Below are 19,643 nucleotides of genomic sequence, written 5' to 3' on the forward strand. Positions count from 1 at the left end.
GAACGTTCTCTGGTATGTTTGTCATACCAGGCCTTTTGCTCTTCCTGAGCATTTTTTAGGTTTTCTTTAGCAAGCGCTAAAGAGTGTCGGAGGGTGTTTTGTAGGTTGCTTACAAAGTCCAGAATATTAGTCCCTGGAGAAGGTGTAAACTCCTCCCATTGCTGCTTCACCAACTGTAATGGCCCCTTAACCTCGTGACCATACACAAGTTCAAATGGTGAAAACCCTAAACTGGGATGTGATACAGCCCTGTAGGCAAACAGCAACTGCTGCAACACTAGGTCCCAATTATTAGAGTGTTCATTGATGAATTTACGTATCATGGCCCCCAAAGTTCCATTAAACCTTTCGACCAGGCCATTGGTTTGATGGTGGTACGGGGTGGCAACCAAGTGGTTCACCTCATGAGTTTTCCATAGTTCTTTCATGGTCCCTGCCAGGAAATTAGATCCTGAATCTGTAAGGATGTCGGAGGGCCAACCTAACCTGGCAAAAATGTCAGTTAGGGCCTGGCACACAGCCTTAGCCCTGGTGTTGCCTAGAGCTACTGCTTCCGGCCATGGGTAGCAAAGTCCACGAAAGTCAGTACGTACTGCTTTCCTCTGGGTGTTTTTTTTGGGAAATATCCAGAATATCCAGAATATCCACAGCTACTCGCTGAAATGGGACCTCAACTATGGGGACTGGCTGGAGAGGGGCCTTGACCTGGTCTTCGGGCTTTCCCACCCTTTGGCATACCTCACAAGACTGGACATACTTGGCAACGTCCTTGCCCATCCCCTCCCAGTGGAAGGACTTCCCCAACCGGTCCTTGGTTCTGTTCACCCCAGCATGGCCACTGGGATGACCATGGGCTAAGCTTAAGAGCTTTTCCCTGTACTTAGTTGGAACCACCAACTGTTTTTGTGGATGCCAGTCTTCCTGGTGTCCTCCAGAAAGAGTCTCCTTGTATAAAAGTCCTTGGTCTATCACAAACCGTGATCGGTGAGCAGAGCTGAGAGGCGGTGGGGTGCTCCGTGCCGCCGCCCAAGCTTTTTGAAGGCTGTCGCCTGCTTCCTGCTCAGTCTGGAACTGTTCCCTTGAGGCTGGGGACACCAGTTCTTTCTCAGACCGTGGAGTTGGGCTTGGTCCCTCTGGAAGCGATGTGGGTGATGGGGTTGTTTCCGTTGCTGGTGAACCGCTCTCCGGTGGTGCACCTAGGGGTATTTCAGGCTCTGGCTGAGCCTCGTCAGTATGGTGTCTGTTGCTTCTGCCAGTTCTGGCTCACTGGCGCCTTCTGGTGGTGAGGTTGAAGATGTGGTTGCGATTACTGGCGCTGGTGCTGGTTTTGGGGGCTGTTCCAGTTCCGGGCCTGGGACTGGAGGTGCTGTGGCTGTTTCCGTTGTTGGCAGGGAATCCGGGTCCACTATCTCTTTCTGGGTCTCTGGTAGCACAGACGGGTTTCCTGTGGACGGTTCAGGAACAGGAATGGGTCTGGAAGCTTGCCTGGTTTGGCTATGTGTAACCATTCCCACTCTCTTGGCCCGTTTCATCTGGTTGGCCAAATCTTCCCCCAGTAGCATGGGGATGTAATAATTGTCATAGACTGCAAAAGTCCACCTTCCTGACCAGCCTTTGTACTGGACAGGCAGTTCTGCTGTAGGCAAGTCTACAGCTTGGGACATGAAGGGGTAAATTGTCACTTGGGCCTTTGAGTTGATGAATTTGGGGTCTACGAAGGATTGGTGGATAGCTGACACTTGTGCCCCCGTGTCTCTCCACGCAGTAACCTTCTTTCCGCCCACTCTCAAAATTTCCCTTTGCTCCAAGGGTATTTGAGAGGCATCTGGGCCTGGGGATCTTTGGTGTGAGGGTGGTGTAATGAACTGCACTCGGTTGGGGTTCTTTGGGCAGTTGGCCTTTACATGTCCCAGTTCATTACACTTAAAGCATCTTCCAGCTGACTGGTCACTGGGTCGAGGTGAGTTACTGGAGACTGGTGAGGTGGAAGAATAGGGTGTCTGTGGTTGTAGGAGGGGTCTTGGGTTGCCCTCGGTTGTAGGGTTTATTGTCGGTGTGCCCCCTGGAGTATTCATTCCCCTTGACAGTAGCTTTCTTGCTTTCTGCCACTTCCATCCATCTGGCTCCAGTCTCCCCCGCCTCGATGAGATTTTTGGGTTTTCCATCTTGTGTGTACCTTGTTATGTCCTCAGGAACACCATCCAAGAACTGCTCCATTTGTATGAGGAGGTGCAGTTCGTCCAAGGATTTAACATTATTTCCTGATATTCAGGCCTCATAATTTTTCCCAACGTAGTAGGCGTGTCTGGGAAATGACACATCTGGTTTCCACTTTTGGGTTCTGAAACGCCGACGGGCATGATCCGGGGTTATCCCCATTCTGAATCTGGCCTTGGTTTGAAACAGTTTATAATCGTTCACTCTGTCCTTTGGCATTTCAGCCGCCACCTCTGCTAAGGGTCCACTGAGCTGTGACCTCAGCTCTACCATGTATTGGTCTTCAGGGATGCTGTATCCAAGACAGGCCCTTTCAAAATTTTCTAGGAAGTCCTCAGGGTCATCACCTGCCGTATAGGAGGGAAATTTCTTCTGATGTGGAACAATCATTGGCGCAGGGTTGTTAGGATTGGCTGTGTTCTGTTGCCTAGCCTGTTCTAATTCCATGGCCTGTCGGTGGGTCTCCCTCTGGAGTTCTATCTGTCTTCTGTAGGCTGCATCTTCTTCTTCTTGTTTTCTTTTGTGGGCTGCCTCTTTGATGTTTTCTTCCCTTTCTTTCAGCTCCACCTCTTTTTTCTTTTTTCCATTTGTCGCCTGTGGTCTGCTTCTTTGATTTGTCTCTCTGCCCCCATTTTTGCCTTGGAAGTCATGGTTCCTGTTTTCTTGTGTTGGGATGCCCTCCGGTGTTTATTGTGTGAACTGCTGCTCTCCGTTGTCTCCTAGGGTCTGCCTAGCAACAGTGCCCTTTTTTTTTCTTCCTCTAGCTAATCTTTTAAATGTAAAGTAAACCAGAAAAAACACTTTATTTGCATGTGTATTGTGCTGGGTACTTGACTCTCAATTGGAGTGCTATAGTTTAACAAAAGATCCTTAATAGTTCCTTGCTTAATATGCAAGCCAAACTGCAACCAGAGAACAAAAAAAAATTCTCTCTGGCTCTGTTTAAAACCACCCTTTCTCTCTGCATAAAAGCCCTAGCAGAGAAAAAGAAAATAATATTCCTACTGGCTTCTGGATTCTTGTCTATCCCACTGCTACCACCATGTCATAACTCTCCTACTCAGATCTGAACCTTAGAGCATGAAACCTCCAAACTTAATACCAACTTGGATCTGATATCGCTGCCACCAGCCAGAAAAATTCCAGTATCTGGCTCACTCTGGTCTCCCCAAAACCTTCCCTGGGGAACCCCAAGACTCTGATGCCCTGAGTCTCACCACAAAGGGAAATAACCCACTTCCCTTCCCCCTCTTTACCTCCTCCCAGATTTCCCCGCCCTGGGGACCCTAGGATACTCCCTGCTTCCAGTCCTTGAAACACAAGTACCAAGAGATCAAATCTCTCTCTCCCCTCACACAGAGGGTATGCAAAGTCAGGCTTAGTAAATCTAACACAAAGAGATTTTCCCTTTCCCCCCTGTCTTCTTCCTCCCACCAATTCCCTGGTGAGCTGCAGACTCAATCCCCTTGAGCCCCTACTAAAAAAAAAAATCCAACAGGTCTTAAAAAGAAAGCTTTATATAAAAAGAAAGAAGAAGACACAAAAAATTGGTCTCTGTATCAAGGTGACAATATACAGGGTCAATTGCTTAAAAGAAAAAATGAATAAACAGCCTTATCCAAAAAGAATACAATTTAAAACATTCCAGCAACTACACACATGTAAATACAAAAATACAATATAAACCTATTGTCTCACTATCCTTGTACTTACAACTTGGAAACAGAAAATTAGAAAGCCTGGAGATTCCTGTGGTCACTCTCAGAGCCCAGAAAGAGAACAGACCAAGAACAAAGGACTCACACCCAAGACTTCCCTCCACCCAGATTTGAAAAAGTCTTGTTTCCTGATTGGTCCTCTGGTCAGGTGTTGTTTGTTACCCCTTTCCAGGTGAAAGAGACATTAACCCTTAGCTATCTGTTTATGACACCACCACACAGATTATAAACCAATGACATTTCATGATGCATTTCAACCTTAAATAAAGTATGGGAGGAAAAAAAAATTCACATCTCCCAGGCTGTATGGTTTCCAGGACATTTATCAAAATGAATAGCAAATATCAGTTTTTCTGGGAAATCCTGTTGAATAAACACAATTGCACACAACATGGAGCATCATTTTCCATATCATTAAATTGATTATCTTTTAGCTGAAATTGTTTTAAAGTTTTTCCCTAACTTTACTCCCAAAGGCCTGGATAGCACACATGCAACATAAGCTGAAGCTTCGGCACTGTTGATAATAATCATAATTGGACACTTTTGGGTTTTACAACTGAGGGAATTACAGAAATGATCCAACCATATGCCTGAGTACAAAACTCAATGACTCCACCTCAGCCCAGCCCTAAAACCAACAAATGCTGCAGGGGAACCTGTGTGTGTTCCTGGTGCTCTGGTAAGTAAGGAAGGCCTCAGCCCTCAGTTCCTCCTGCACACGGGCTGCTATGCTCTTCACTCGCTGCCCCTCCTCTTCTGTAAAAGCAAGAGGGCTCCAGCTCAGGGCTCCCTGTACCGCCTTCATCTTAAAAGAACAGTGACTCAAAGACAGGAAACAGCAGTGTCTCCAGCTTCATCATTCTCCCTCCCATTCTGAAAATCAACTCTTGGCACCACTCCTCACTTTCCCTCCTGTTAAAGCAGCATGGACGTAGGCTGCTAAGCTCCCTGCCTTCTTTTTCCCTGAAGGGGGACATGACCACAGGTCTTGAAGTTTTACCAAAACTGGTTTAAAACCTCAGTTTGACTAAAACCTGCCAGTTCAGCGAGGCAGTCCCTCCAAAGGAGGACAATGCTGGGCTTTCTGGTCTCTCTGAAGGCCAGTCCTACAGTTGTTCCTTGTGGGCTGACTCTTGTACCCTTACAGAGCCCCACTGCTGTCAATGGGGTTCCTCATGGATAGGGCCCTACCAAATTCAAGGCCTTGAAAAACACATCACGGACCGTGAAACCTGGTCTCCTCTGGTGAAATCTGGTGGTCTTTGTGCTTTTACCCTATACTATGTATGATCTGGAGAAAGGGGTAAAAAATGAAGTGGCAAAGTTTGCAGACGATACTCAACTGCACAAGTTAAGACCAAAGCAGACTGTGAAAAACTTCAAAAAGATCTCACCAAACTAAGAGACTGGACAACAAAATGGCAAACGAAATTTAATGTGGATAAATGTCAAGTAATACACATTGGGAAAAATAACCCCAACTATACATACAATATGATGGAGGTTGATTTAGCTGCAACTAATCAGGAAAAACATCTTCGAGTCATCATGGATAGTTCTCTGAAGACATCCACACAGTGTGCAGCGGCAGTCAAAAAAGCAAACAGGATGTTAGGAATCATTAAAAAGGGAGTAGAGAATAAGACAGAGAATATCATATTGCCCTTATATAAATCCATGGTACATCCACATCTTGAATACCGCACATAGATGTGGTCTCCTCGTTTCAAAAAAGACATACTGGCATTAGAAAAGGTTCAGAGAAGGGCAACTAAAATGATTAGGGGTTTGGAACGGATCACATATGCGGAGAGATTAAAGAGGCTAGGACTTTTCAGCCTGGAAAAAAGAGGAGACTAAGGGGGGATACGATGGAGGTACAGTATATAAAATCATGAGTGATGTGGAAAAAGTTAATAAGAAAGTTAATTACTTGTTCCCATAATATAAGAACTGGGGGCCACCAAATGAAATTAATGGGCAGCTGGTTTAAAACAAATAAAAGGAAGTAGTTCTTCACACAGCTCACAGTCAACTTGTGGAACTCCTTGCCCGAGGAGACTGTGAAGGCTAGGACTATAACAGGGTTTAAAAGAGAACTGGATAAATTCATGGAGGTTAAGTCCATTAATGGGTAAGGAATGGTGTCCCTACCCTCTGTTTGTCAGAGGGTGGTGATGGACAGCAGGATCACTTGATCATTACCTTTTAGGTTCACTCCCTCTAGGGCACCTGGCATTGGCCACTGTCGGTAGACAGGATACTGGGCTGGATGGACCTTTTGCCTGAACCAGTACGGCCATTCTTATGTTCTTATATGTACATACTACCCTATGTACAGTATAGGGTAGATACACACGAAAGACTATATTTCACAGAGGAGATCAGCGCTTCTCAAATTGGGGGTCTTGACCCAAAGAGAGTTGCAGGGGAGATCATATGGTTATTTTAAGGGGGGGTCATGGTATTGTCACCCTTATTTCTGCACTGCACCAGCAGCACACAAGTAAGGACGGCAGTACCATACCAGACCATGCCATCCTTACTTCTGCACTGCTGCTGGTGGCGGCTCTGCCTTCAGAGCTGGGCTTCCAGTTAGCAACTGCCGCTCTCCAGCTGCCCAGCTCTGAAGGCAGCGCTGCCACCAGCAGCAGCACAGAAGTAAGGGTACAAGTACCACAACAGCCACTACAATAATCTTGTGACCACCATACAACTCCTTTTTGAGTCATGATCCCTACAGTTACAACACTGTGAAATTTCAGATTTAAATAGCTTATTTTAAAAATCCTGTGAGTATGAAATTGACCAAAATGGACCGTGAATTTGGTAGGGCTCTACTCATGGACACAGCAGTCTCCCCATGCAAAACAATCTGCAAGACCAGGGTCTAATATCCATAGGAAGCGAACTTTTTATGCAGTCCACAAGAAGGGTTATTAGTTGTCATAAACAGATAGCTAAGGGTTAATGTCTCTTTCACTTGGAAAGAAATAACCTGAAACACCTGACCAGAGGACCAATCAGGAAACAAGACTTTTTCAAATCTGGGTGGAGGTAAGTTTGTGTGTGAGTCCTTTGTTCTTGTCTTGTGCCTGTCTCTCTCTCTCTCTCGGCTATAAGAGGATTTCTGTCTCTTGCTTTCTAATCTTCTGTTTCCAAGTTGTAAGTACAAATATAGTAAGGCAGTGAGGTTTATATTGTTTTCTTTTGTATTTACATGTGTGTAGTTGCTGGAGTGTTTTGAATTGTGTTCTTTTTGAATAAGGCTGTTTATTCATATTTCTTTTAAGCAATTGACCCTGTATTTGTCACCTTAATACAGAGAGACCATTTTTATGTATTTTTCTTTCTTTTTACATAAAGCTTTCTTTTTAAGACCTGTTGGAGTTTTTCTTTAGTGGGGAACTCCAAGGAACTGAGTCTGTGCTCACCAGGGAACTGGTGGAAGGAAGAAGTCAGGGGGAAATCTGTGTGTGTTAGATTTACTAGCCTGACTTTGCATTCCCTCTGGGTGAAGGAGGGGGGTGGGGGAGAGATTGGCTCTCTCTCCTTGTGTTTCCAGGACTGGAAATAGAGAGGGTGGAGTCCCTCTGTTTAGATTCACGGAGCTTGCTTCTGTGTAACTCTCCAGGAACCCAGGGAGGGAACACCTGGAAGAGAGAAGGGAAGGGAAATGGTTTATTCCCCTTTGTTGTGAGACTCAAGGAATTTGGGTCTTGGGGTCCCCAGGGAAGGTTTTTTGGGGGACCAGAGTGCCCCAAAACACTCTAATTTTTTGGGTGGTGGCAGCTTTACCAGGTCCAAGCTGGTAACTAAGCTTGGAGGTTTTCATGCTAACCCCCATATTTTGGATGCTAAGGTCCAAATCTGGGAATAGGTTATGACATTAGTGCTACTGTGAGAGTTTTCCCTCCCTTCCCAAATTAGATTAAACCAATTTCCCAGTCTACATGCTCAAGCTAGGATTGCATGGAGACAGGAGAATGGATGTTAGAGAATTTTTCTAACTATGCTGGTCACCAATTTTATAAGGTACATAATATTTAATGGTATGAGCATTCTGCAGTTTGATCCTGCAGAACGCTGAGGTCTGTGGGAATAAAAAGTGCTCAGTACCTCATAGGATTGAACTCTGTAATAGCTGCAGAGCCTAGCGACAACAACTGTGTTAAAGAATAACATCAGCTTTAACTCTAAATGTCTTTTCTCTGCTGTTGAAGGCAGAATCTTGATATTATTTTAAACACAGTTATTTTGTAGTCAACATAGTTGAAACTCAGTGTATTTCTGACTTTTAAAAATACTATTTTAGAGATGAGCAAAAGCATGAATTTTATCTTTTGACTTTCTATCACAAACAAGTACCTATCATTCAGATTAAACATAGGCACTGTTATTCCAATTTACTACTGTTATCCCAGCTATTTCCCTCCCCTGCCCCCGAACCACTGCCTCTCCACCCCCCTTTAATGGCTGCAGGGTAAAAATACACCTTCAAGCAGACTGACGTAAAACTGTACACAAAGCAAGCAGTGAATAGAGTTGCGGGCCTGATCTACTACACTGTAGTGTCTTTCTAAAACTGTGCATATAGCTCAGCATGGAATGTTATGATTGGATATGCTACAGGTTTCCAAATAAAAATCTTTGTTTTCATTCCAGTCTGTTTATATAAAGGTTCTGAAGATTACAACTGGCAGGTTATTTCTAACCCCCATTTTCTCTTTCCCTTCCACAACCCATATCCCTCCCAAGCCAGCCCACACTCTGAGCCTGGAAAGTAACAACCTGTCATTCTCCAGAGCTGTTACAGTAAAATATCTGGCAATAAATCACCAGTACTGTACATGCAAAGTCATAACTGTGAATCATAACTGGAGCAGGCAGGAAGGAATGGTTAATTGTATGTAAGTCCTATCACAACTGGGCATGGCAAATTTAGTTACTGCATCATCATTCGGCATTCAGGAGAAATTGGCCTGATTAACTTTAGCTTCAGTAATATTTGTAATAAATTAGCCAGTGATTGCCTGCCTGAATCTAATACAGGTCACTGAATGGCACCCAAATTTTCTTACAAAACAATCTGTGAAGTATAAACTGACAGTTTCTTGTATTGTTATACATCATCACTTATGTCACACCACATATATCGGGAGACACAAAACACAATTCAGGAAGGATAAAGAATTAAAATTTCATCTATGGTCTTTGGAGCTGGGAATGTCTTTTTGTACAGTACCATGAAGCAGGACAGTAGGGTCCTAGTCCATGGCTAGGACTCCTAGGTGCTACAATAACCAACGAGAGTCAAAATTTTTGTATCTACTCCCAAGATTTTCAATGCAGCGCTAATAACATATTCCTAAATGATGTGAAATGTAAGATATTTTGGGACCAATCTTGGAACTAACATGAGTAAGGGATGCAGGATCAGGTACAAACGAATAACTTAGAGCTGAACTGAACCCTGACTCCCACACCACAGCAAGAGAAGAAAACTCTCTATTAAACCCTGAGCTAGGATAGCATGTAGAATGCACACAAAGTGAGTCCAGTCACTGGAAAGGGAGTAGGCTACCCGACAGAGTCCAGTGGGTTCTGGCTAACAGGTGGCAGATACAACATGAACCAGAGAAGTTGTTTTGTGAAGGGCAATCAGTAATGAGTCTTTAGTAGCTGTTATGTTCATGGCATACAAACAAGAATGTAGATAAAAAATATAAAACTCTTTCTGGAAGGTAGCAAAGTAACATTACTTTTATTCTTAGAATCCAGAACACTTAATAACCAAAAAGAAAGACACACAGAACAGGCTGCTCTGCAAAGCAGAGAGGAACAACTCATTCACTCACTCCACCTTGTTCTAGGCTGGCTTTTTCCAAACTAACTGTCTCTCCCAAATTAGATCTCATGCTTCACTACAGAGCACTCCAGCCTGTAAGCAAGACCAGGAAACATCCCTTACCCATTCTTTAAGCAATAGCTTGCAATTCCAATGCAGTTCTCAATACACCACAGTAACATTTGTAAAAATATATTTAAAAAGTTAAATAAATAAATATGGCACCGCATGGAATGTAAATTATATACATTTGACTTCTTAAGGCCTGATTCAGTGCCCAATGAAGTCAACAGGAGTCTATTAATTTTATGGGCTCTGAATCAGGCCCTAGGGCATTAAATGTTTTAAAAAGCAGCAGGGGTTGTTGGCAGGGTATTTACTATGAGTGGCCCTCAGATCTGGAAGGCACTTCCCATCCTGTGGTACAGGAGAACCAAGATATCCAACCTGCAAAGCTCATCTGTATGTTTGGGCTTTAGACAAGAGGCTGGATTGAGAAATGTGGAGTGTGTGTATAGGTATGTGTATGGGGTGATTATTACTTTTGGGATTAACATTATTCTTAATCTGGGTTTCTTTTCATTCATTATATATTTCTGGATTTTTAAAATCAATTTTGTATATTTTACATAGTAGCAAAGTGCCTAGAGTTGTTAAGAGAGCACACTTTAAAGAAGTGCAACTATAAAAGATAAATACTTTAAAAAGTCTTTTACAATGCTTTTAGGGATATTTTCTATGCAGTGTTTTATAAACTAATTACTTCCCATTTCCATCTACAGCACATTTTTCTGTTTTCACTTTAAGACACTTATTTTCTTTTCCCCCCCTCTTTTGAATGAAGATGAAATCAACATGACTACTTTTGATTATTACTTCAGTATATTTCGAAGGTTTGATGCAACAAGCCTTACATAACTGTGCAGTTGGAAGGAATGGAGTAAGCAGCTTCCCACCTTTGTACAGCCAGGGTAATGACCAATCAGAATTGCAGTCCTGCAGCCCTAGAACAAGGTCACAGTGACCCCTTGCCCCCTCTCGGTCCCTTGCAATCCCATCATGAAGAGTATCCCTTTTGGCTGCTATGGCACACTTGTGCAGGGTATCATTTTAATTAAATTTAACTTGCTGAGAACCCATATTCATACAGGCCTTGAAGATTCAGAGAAGAAATCACCCTGAGATGCTGAATAAGCCTTTTCCCCTATAAGGGCGTGTCTACATTGGGACTAGAAGGAAAACTAATACAAATTAACTAAAAGTGTCCATTTGAAGTGGCCTTAATTTATGTTATCTTAATTCAGGAGAATTTAACTAAAACGAATTAAGGCTACTTTAATTCTGAATGAGTGCGTCCACATAAGGCTTTAATGCAGTTTACCACAGTTTAAATTCACATTTAGTTCATTTGAATTAATTTTCCTGCATGTACCTGTGTAGACAAGCCCTAACTTGTCCAAAATAAAATGAATTGCTGCAGGAGAGTTAAACCTGTTTTCTTATAGAAGTCAGTCAATATATTGTTTTCCTCTTCCCCCTTAATGAGGCTTTCCTTTGTCCAAGACTAATAGAGACGTCATTAACCATTTGTGACCTATCTGAATTTCTGATCACCATACCCTGCACACATGTAAAATTAAGAATTTGTCCCAGATACAACTTTTAACACATGCAATATCAAAAGATGTAACAAGTCATACGTTTTCATTTGACTACTTAAAACTAATGTTCCCCAGAAGTTGCTTATAGCAGAAAATAATGTAAATAGAAATGTTACCTGAACATTTTATTTGAAATTGCCAATTCATTAGTAAAGTGCTGAAGATCCAAGTCTGCAATTTACATTAACAGTTAATTCTTCAATTCATAATTCACATATTTCTTAATCCAAACAGAAATACTTTTACCTCTGTTTTAAATCCACAGACCTTAGGGCTGAAAGTGTCCAGGTGTGCCATCTGTATTTGTATCCTATGCAAGTATTTATATTGTAAACTTTTCAAGGCAGGGGCCTAGTACGCATATTTGACTGTAAAATGCCATGTACAGACTTAGACCTGGTCTGTACTGGTCCACACCCCTGAGTGCTGTAGCTATGCTGACCTAGCCCACTGGTAGAAGCAGCAAGGTCAATGGAAGAAGGATTCCGTCAACATAGCTACCATTGCTCAGAGAAGGGGTGGTCCTGGAACAATGGTAAATCTGCTTCCACCACTGTATGCTGCATCTACATTAGGTTATGCCAACAGAGCTATGGTGTCATAGTTACGCTGCTATAGTCCCCATAGTATAGACTAGGCCTTGGTACAACCTAACTAACTAGTAGTAATAGTAATAATAAAGCACTGGAAAAGCTTAAAAAGCTCAACCGTGTAGCACTTCTCAACAATATCAACATACAAAAGTAAAGCTATTTTGCAAACCACTAGAAGTGGAACTTCTGTACTTTTGTCCAAGAGCCAACAGCTATCTATTGTACACATTGTAATGCTTTATATACAATCTTCATTTTCAACCTTATGAGTTTCTTGGCAAGGAGTTCTTTGAGGATTTCTTGAACAATTCCAGTTTATTTTAATGAAAAGGAAAGAGAATCTCTCAAATTTTATACTTCTTAGGTCTCCTAGATAAGCTTATTATAGCTCTCCTGACAGCTAGTCGATAACACTCCTGCAAAAAAAATTTTTTTGGCTTGGATTACAGCGTTTCCTTTATGTGCCTATTAGGATCATGAACTGAGAAGGAAAGTTTTTTGCTAAGTGGAAAACTCTAAAATTGGAGAAGGTACTCTAATATAAAAATCCAGCTTCACGAATCTTTTGATACTTCTTATGCTGGGGGACAGGCAGATGGGTGATTCTGGCCATGCAGCTATCACAAAATGATTCAAGCTTGCTAGTTAAACTTCCTTTCTCTTGGATACCACATTGCCTTCTGCTGATTCAGTAAGCCTGCTGCACACAAATCTATATATGCTCAAGCGATGTTTTACTGCTCATGTCAGGACGCACTGGGTTTCACAAGTACTTCATTTGAGCTTTGACCCACTAACTGTTGATGTGAAGCATTCTTATCAAATGGTCTTACTGCTCCAAAGGACAGGCAGATGTTTTTAGGATTAAGAACACAATACAGGCCTTTAACCAGTTCACAGGCAAAATCTAGGGATAGGAGAAATCCATTCGGAAGTGGTGTGCATACAGTAAGAAGCTGTCATAGAGTACCAACAGAAAACAGTCCAGAAAATAAGACTTGCGTCTTGTCTATCCATGCAGCAGCACACGGGGTACATGTAGCTACACACTAAAGTGAAAAGCAGACTGCAGCCATACTGCGATATGTAACTACACATGTCAGTGAAAGGCTCTGCCAGGGGAGAGGAAGCACAGAAAGGCTCTGCCAGCAGTGACCTGCTGGAGCCTTTCCCTACTGCCAGAGCCTTTCACTGTGGTGGGGAAAAGACTCTAGCAGTGAGGAGGCTGTGGGACACACTACTAAAAACTCAAGTGCAGATGTGGGAGACACTACTTGGGCACGTAGAGAGTTGTGTACGATCTATACTCCATGGTTCTGGCATGTTTATACTCTACTTGCCTGAGCAGTGCACATCTTCTACACTGTTTTTGATATTCATGCTAGCTGGGCATGCAGGGGCTGTACTCTACACACCACTGCAAATGTAAACATACCGTTAGTGCCAAAAAATTGCGAGGGAATTTATGGGTATTCCTTACCAAAGTAACAAACAAACATACAAACCCAAAAAACACATATGAGAAGAATGTTAATGTGAAGCACTCAAGAGTCCGGAAATAAAGTTAAGGTTCCCCACACAGCTTTTGTTCAGATGAAGGTTGTCTTTAAATTACACCAAAAAGACGAATGCAATACATGTGCACAAGAGCGCAGAGTTAAAGCTGTACATAAAACCTGTATTTTGTTATTTTCTCACCTTCCCTTTTCATTCTTAACACCTTTTCAACGTAGGTGCTTCATGGAATTTCCTACACTTTTAAAAAGAAAATTAACTAAATGAAATGAAAGTGCTCTGTTAGGAGCAATACAGGCAATGCATAAGAAAGAGTCCTTGCTTCATTCCAGGCACACCTTTCTGTATCATATACAACACGGATCCCTTGACCCCTGCCTTCTTCCACACTCACCTATACTTATTTTCTGAAGGAGATAGGGCTCTGTCTAGGACTTCTTTACTAAGCAAGCATAAGGAGGTCAAGATGCTTACACTACACATGCCAATAGAATGTTGGCAGGCTGTTGACAGACCACATTAAAGGAATTCAGTGCACACGCCCAAAGTCCTTTTCACAAACTCATATAATTTTCACAAATTGCAACCAGACCAATGAGCCACACACACCTGTGACTTAGGGATTATCTCCCTGCCAATTCAGAAGTATAAATCAAACCTCTGAAGCACTACAGTCATTGAAAAAATAGGCTGCAATACAGTTATTCTCATAGGAAACATATTTTTTCACTCTTTGTTCTTAAAAACAACCCCAAAGCAACACACACACACACACACACACACACACACACACACACACACACACACACACACACACTTGAAATGCTTTTGCTCAAATTTACCAAAACACTAATTCTTGGGCTGAAATTAAAATTGCCAGATTTCAGCCCAAAAAAGGTAGAAAATCAAAAAAAATCATAAGAAGAAGCTGATAATTGCTACAATGGGAATGCATTTGTAACTATAAGCATCAATCCAATTTCAACAAAATAACTAAACTAAAACAACAAAAGGAAAATTAAGTGCATCATGCAGAAACACAAACCTCCAAATATCCCAACAGACACAACAATGACTTCACCACCTAAATATTTAGCTGCCATCGTTATCATGCTAGAGTTGTTCCCAGGGGATTGGGGTTTCCTCAAGATCTCTTCCATTCAGTTCCCCAAGAAGTCAGTTCAGCTTCAGTCTCTTCACTCAGGTTCCTTTATTTGGCAAACATGTATGCCTGCCTAAAGGATAGCAGAGTGCTAGCAAAAAATGAGCATAAAGCCTCTGCCATCTTTTGATGTTGACTGTCTGACTGGTTGTTTGCAGTGTTGTTGTAACCATGTTGGTCCCAGAATATTAGAGTTAAAAGATGTGTGAGGTAAGATCTTTTATTGGAGCTACCTCTGTTGGTGAGGGGGAGACAAGCTTTCAAGTTTCACAGAGCTCTTCTTCAGGTCTGGGAAATGTGCTTAAAGGATTTATGATCATTTTTTGCTAGCACTCTGCGATCCTTTAGGCAGGCATAGACAATCTAAGCCAACTGCAATACCTTACTCACCTAATTTTACTAGCCATGAGATTCATGGACTGAACTGTAAGATCTCCCCAACCAAACCCCCTAATATACACACGGCATCTCTGAGAAAAACTTACCAAAACTCAACAAGACACAATTCTGGACACAGGTTTGCCCCTATAAAATGGTGTGAACCTGATCTGTCTTGTTCATGCAGAAAACTGGTCTCCCACTCCTTTCAAGCCTCATGGCCTGAAGTAACACCCCCAACTTAATGTGAATGCCTGATGGTTTTAAAATTAATGAGTTATAAGAATGAATTGATACAGTGGGCAAATGTAAAAAGTGCATTCCAGTTTCAGCGGTCTTACCAGTTCTAGTGATATTCCTTATACTTAGATAGGGAATACTTTGCTTTTTAAGCGTACCCACTGTATTTAACTGTCAAGCAACCCATCATGCCAAAATGAAAGTGACAATTATGTAACCGAAATCACATTCAATAGCCTTATCTGACATTCGTAATATGCTTAGCCTGCTCTTTTTGTATATAAAACCAAGTTGAGGGTTAACAACAACAACAAAAAATTAAACATATGACCACACCATTCAACAATTATGCAGAAAATGGCATAGTATTTTGTGGGAGGGATATTCACCAATATTTGCAGCCACATTAACAATGAATAACTATTTTTACTGGAGCTTCACATGCAAGTTCTCCATAATATACTTATCTTGTCTTCTTAATGGTTGTCCTTTTTTCCTATGGATCTGTGTGTGTAAAAGGGAAACTTTGATGTGCCAGTTTACCCATATGCAAAATTACTATAATATTTACCAGCATCACAGAAGTGCCAGGTTTAGTGGAAAGTGCTTTGAGATCCTGAGATGAAAGACTCAATATAAGAGCTGAAAATATTATATTTTATGTGGTTTGCTGGCTGGGTGACCTGCACAGTATTCTATTCTATAGACTTCAGAATTGTGTGGTTATGTACTTAGGCACTGATGCTGAAATCCAGTGCACACAGGTTGAACTGTGCCTGAGTGGATCTCCAATGAAACCACTGGTCTCCACACTAACACAGTGCACCACAAATTCAAGACTGGGGCTTTATGTAGAGCAGTACATATCGTTAATACATAAAAGACCAGAGGCTAGACCCCCTCAGCTGGTACAAATTGTGCACATGGAGCTATGACAAGTTACAGTAGGTAAGGATCTGCCCTCAGAAATCTGAAGCGCTGTAAAAAGGTAATGGGACTTTGTGCTTTAGAGAATCCCCTCCTATGATTCATTCTATGTTACTTTAATAGATATCATTTTTTTCTGGTCACTAATGATGTTTGAAGTAAAGTCATTATCCAACCATTTTTGCTTCTTTTTTTCTTCCTTTTTAAAGCTGATGCTGCCAATTCAATACCAAAACCCACTTATGAAAGACTCATTGCAAAGGCTAGTCTAATTGTTGTGGAGAAAAATGGTAAAAGAGAAGATATATGTGTTAATGTCAAAGAAAAGATTATCTGGGCCTAATACACTGAAAAAATTGTTAAAGAATAGTTTAGCCATATACCAAGATCAGTGAAACCTAGGGTGATTTGAACATGCAGTATGTGTCAGATGCTCACCTGAAAGCTACTTGAGGCTTTCTTTAACTTACACTGTGCATCCCAGACCAAGCCTTTTGGGAAAGAAGTATACAGGTAGCATGCTTATTTGCTGTTCTCTCCTTCATTTGCACACTTTACTTTGCGTGCCTGTCAACTTTCCCAACAAGCACCACACAGTACAGCCAGGGTGGGAAATACCAGCAGTGAGTTACTGAAATGTGAGAGCCGCATTACCGCAGTTTATGGATCAGCCTGAACTACGGCAGATTACCTTTCTCGGTGTTTAACATACTATAACAAGAGTAGGTAGTAGCCACATTGATAGCATGTGGTTTAAGGTTTGACAAACTGCCTATGACATCTAAGTATAAAACTAACAATTTACTGTGCTGCTGTTGTTATATACTCAAAACTATGTATTATGAAAATGAGTACCTCAGGCATTTCTAGTTAAACAAATATGTATCTTTTTTACCTGGAAATGGACACTTTTCAAAAAATTATAGAATCATAGACTTTAAGGTCAGAAGGGACCATTATGATCATCTACTCCAGGGGTAGGCAACCTATGGCAAGCGTGCCAAAGGCAGCACACAAGCTGATTTTCAGTGGCACTCACACTGCCCAGGTCCTGGCCACCGGTCCGGGGGGCTCTGCATTTTAATTTAATTTTAAATGAAGCTTCTTAAACATTTTCTAAACCTTATTTAATCTACATACAACGATAGTTTAGTAATATGTTATAGACTTATAGAAAAAGACCTTAAATACGTTAAAATGTATTACTGGCACACGAAACCTTAACTTTGAGTGAATAAATGAAGACTCGTCACACCACTTCTGAAAGGTTGCCAATCCCTTATCTAGTCTGACCTAAGGTAGACAATTGATAATATTGCAAATCAGTTTCCATTCTATCTTTTCCCCCCCAAACACAGACTTTTTGCAAAGTTAGTCCTTTTGCGATTAAACTTTCCACATCTGATCTCAGCAAAAACATTAGTATATCTAGAAAATTTCAGAATCCCTTTTGAGCCATTTTTTAATTATGTGAATTAGAAAAAAATATATACACTTCTCAGGATTATACACTTTATATAATTTACAAACATCTGTTTCTGAAATCACGTATATCTTAATGATTGAAAATACCAGACTGAGAATGCCTAGTATAAAATTTTGGCAGTTTAAAGTGCAAGTTTCCAGATAAAGACATTCCGCTTTTCTCTGCGGCATGGGGTGTGCCCCTTCGGGCACTAGGCAAAATCAGTTATTTTCAAGAAAGTGCAGGGACTGCTCCCCTTGTGCACTCAATGGAACAGTAGGTATCAAGATTATGCTCCCCCGCACTCAAAAAATTCACTGCATGGAGCAGGTAAGCTTGCACCAGGGAAACTTGTTTACACCATCAACCAGGATAGTGCAGCCTCAACCCACTCTATCCTGTCCACCAGGGAACTCAGCTGTCAATGGAGTTTGAATCTGTGACCTTCAGAGAACACCCACCACTGGAAGGGAATCAGAAACCCACATGCTATCAGGGAAGATTATTCAACAACTGGGGAATCTTGCCTGTCTGACTCAGCCATGTACCCAGAACTCTCACTCCTCTTGCCAGTAGCACAATGCTAAGTAATACAAGGAAGAATCGTCATGAAAAATATCATGAAGGTGACAAGATACATTTGATTGGATTTAACCATCCTAGGCTCGCAAGCTGCCGAACAGATCCACAAATTTTAAGAAAGGAACTACCCTTCTTTTGAAAATGGACCAAAAAAGATGCAGTCATTAGGCACAACAAAACTGAGTTGAAGATAGATCATGTGCATCATTTGAATTTTTCTGTGGGCTTACGCCTCAATCCTAATATTGTTTAAATCTAAATACCTACAAACAGTACTGTACATCCTGTACAGGAAGGAGGATGGTTTAGGTTTTTGTCCCACCTCTTAGTGCCATGGGGGAGATTTTCAGAAGTGCCTAATGGATTTAGGAGCATGTGTTCTGTCAGTGGGACACAATGCTTTATGAGAATCTCGGTGATTCTATAATTCTGTATTACTTTAACATACATCATTCTCTTTTGGTTGCTGTTTCAAACATTAACATGAAAGCTAATGCGTTTTTTTAAAGCTGATGCTTCCAGTTCAATATTAAAAGCATGTCATTACAGATTTATTGGTAGCAAGTCAATAGGGCACTTCTTTGCTTCCTCATCACAATTCTGACCACACCTTCTCCATCACATTGGTTTAAACATGAATTATAGTTCAGCAAACAATCTGTAAATCAGTCTAACTTCTGTGTATATCTTCTGCTGCCCTGAATGAGCATCCCCGGGGGTTTTAAAAGATTTTGGCCCCACTGCACTCTAAATTTTCTATCAATTTTCCTTCCCTTCTCTGAAATACCTCTGACTTTTGGTGTCACACATGGAGATCATCTGATGGCTTTGAGAGTCACACACTAACCTCAAGAGGCGAACACAGTATTAATCCTATTAGACAGCAAAGGTCAAAAGGTATTTTTAAAAAACTACAAGTACTATGAAAATATGAAAAAAGAGCAAGAGATGGTAGAAAGGACAAATGAAGCTGGCCTGCTGTTTTGCTTAAGAATTACCATGGAATAGTCCTATTTAGCGCACACACAAATAATCAACTCCAGAAAATAAGCATAGAAGGCATATATACAACTATATCAAGTTCAATGAACTCTGAAATCCCAGCGACTAACATTCCTCCCATTAATATTTTGTCAATAATATTAAATATTCCCATATACCTTAACAAATGCTATTAGTTTCACCTTTGATATTTTTGAAGCTTTGTTTTCAGGTCTGAATTTTCAGCTTAAATATTTGAAATTTTCAGTATCTAGCAAAGTGTCTTTCAACTCTTATCTGTCTCACTTCACATGCATGTTTCACAAACATTGAGAACAGCTCCTCAACATTTA

At 41.4% G+C, this 19,643-nt stretch overlaps 1 protein-coding gene across 3 annotated transcripts in view; it reads right to left on the reverse strand.

Annotated features, from left to right (window-relative positions):
• BMPR1B (bone morphogenetic protein receptor type 1B) overlaps positions 1-19,643 on the reverse strand; it is a 372,705-nt gene that overhangs the window by 265,401 nt on the left and 87,661 nt on the right. The gene's annotated exons all lie outside the window — the stretch shown is intronic.

This window comes from Gopherus evgoodei, chromosome 5 (genome assembly GCF_007399415.2).
Source record: "Gopherus evgoodei ecotype Sinaloan lineage chromosome 5, rGopEvg1_v1.p, whole genome shotgun sequence".
Classification (NCBI taxonomy): Eukaryota; Metazoa; Chordata; order Testudines; family Testudinidae; genus Gopherus; species Gopherus evgoodei.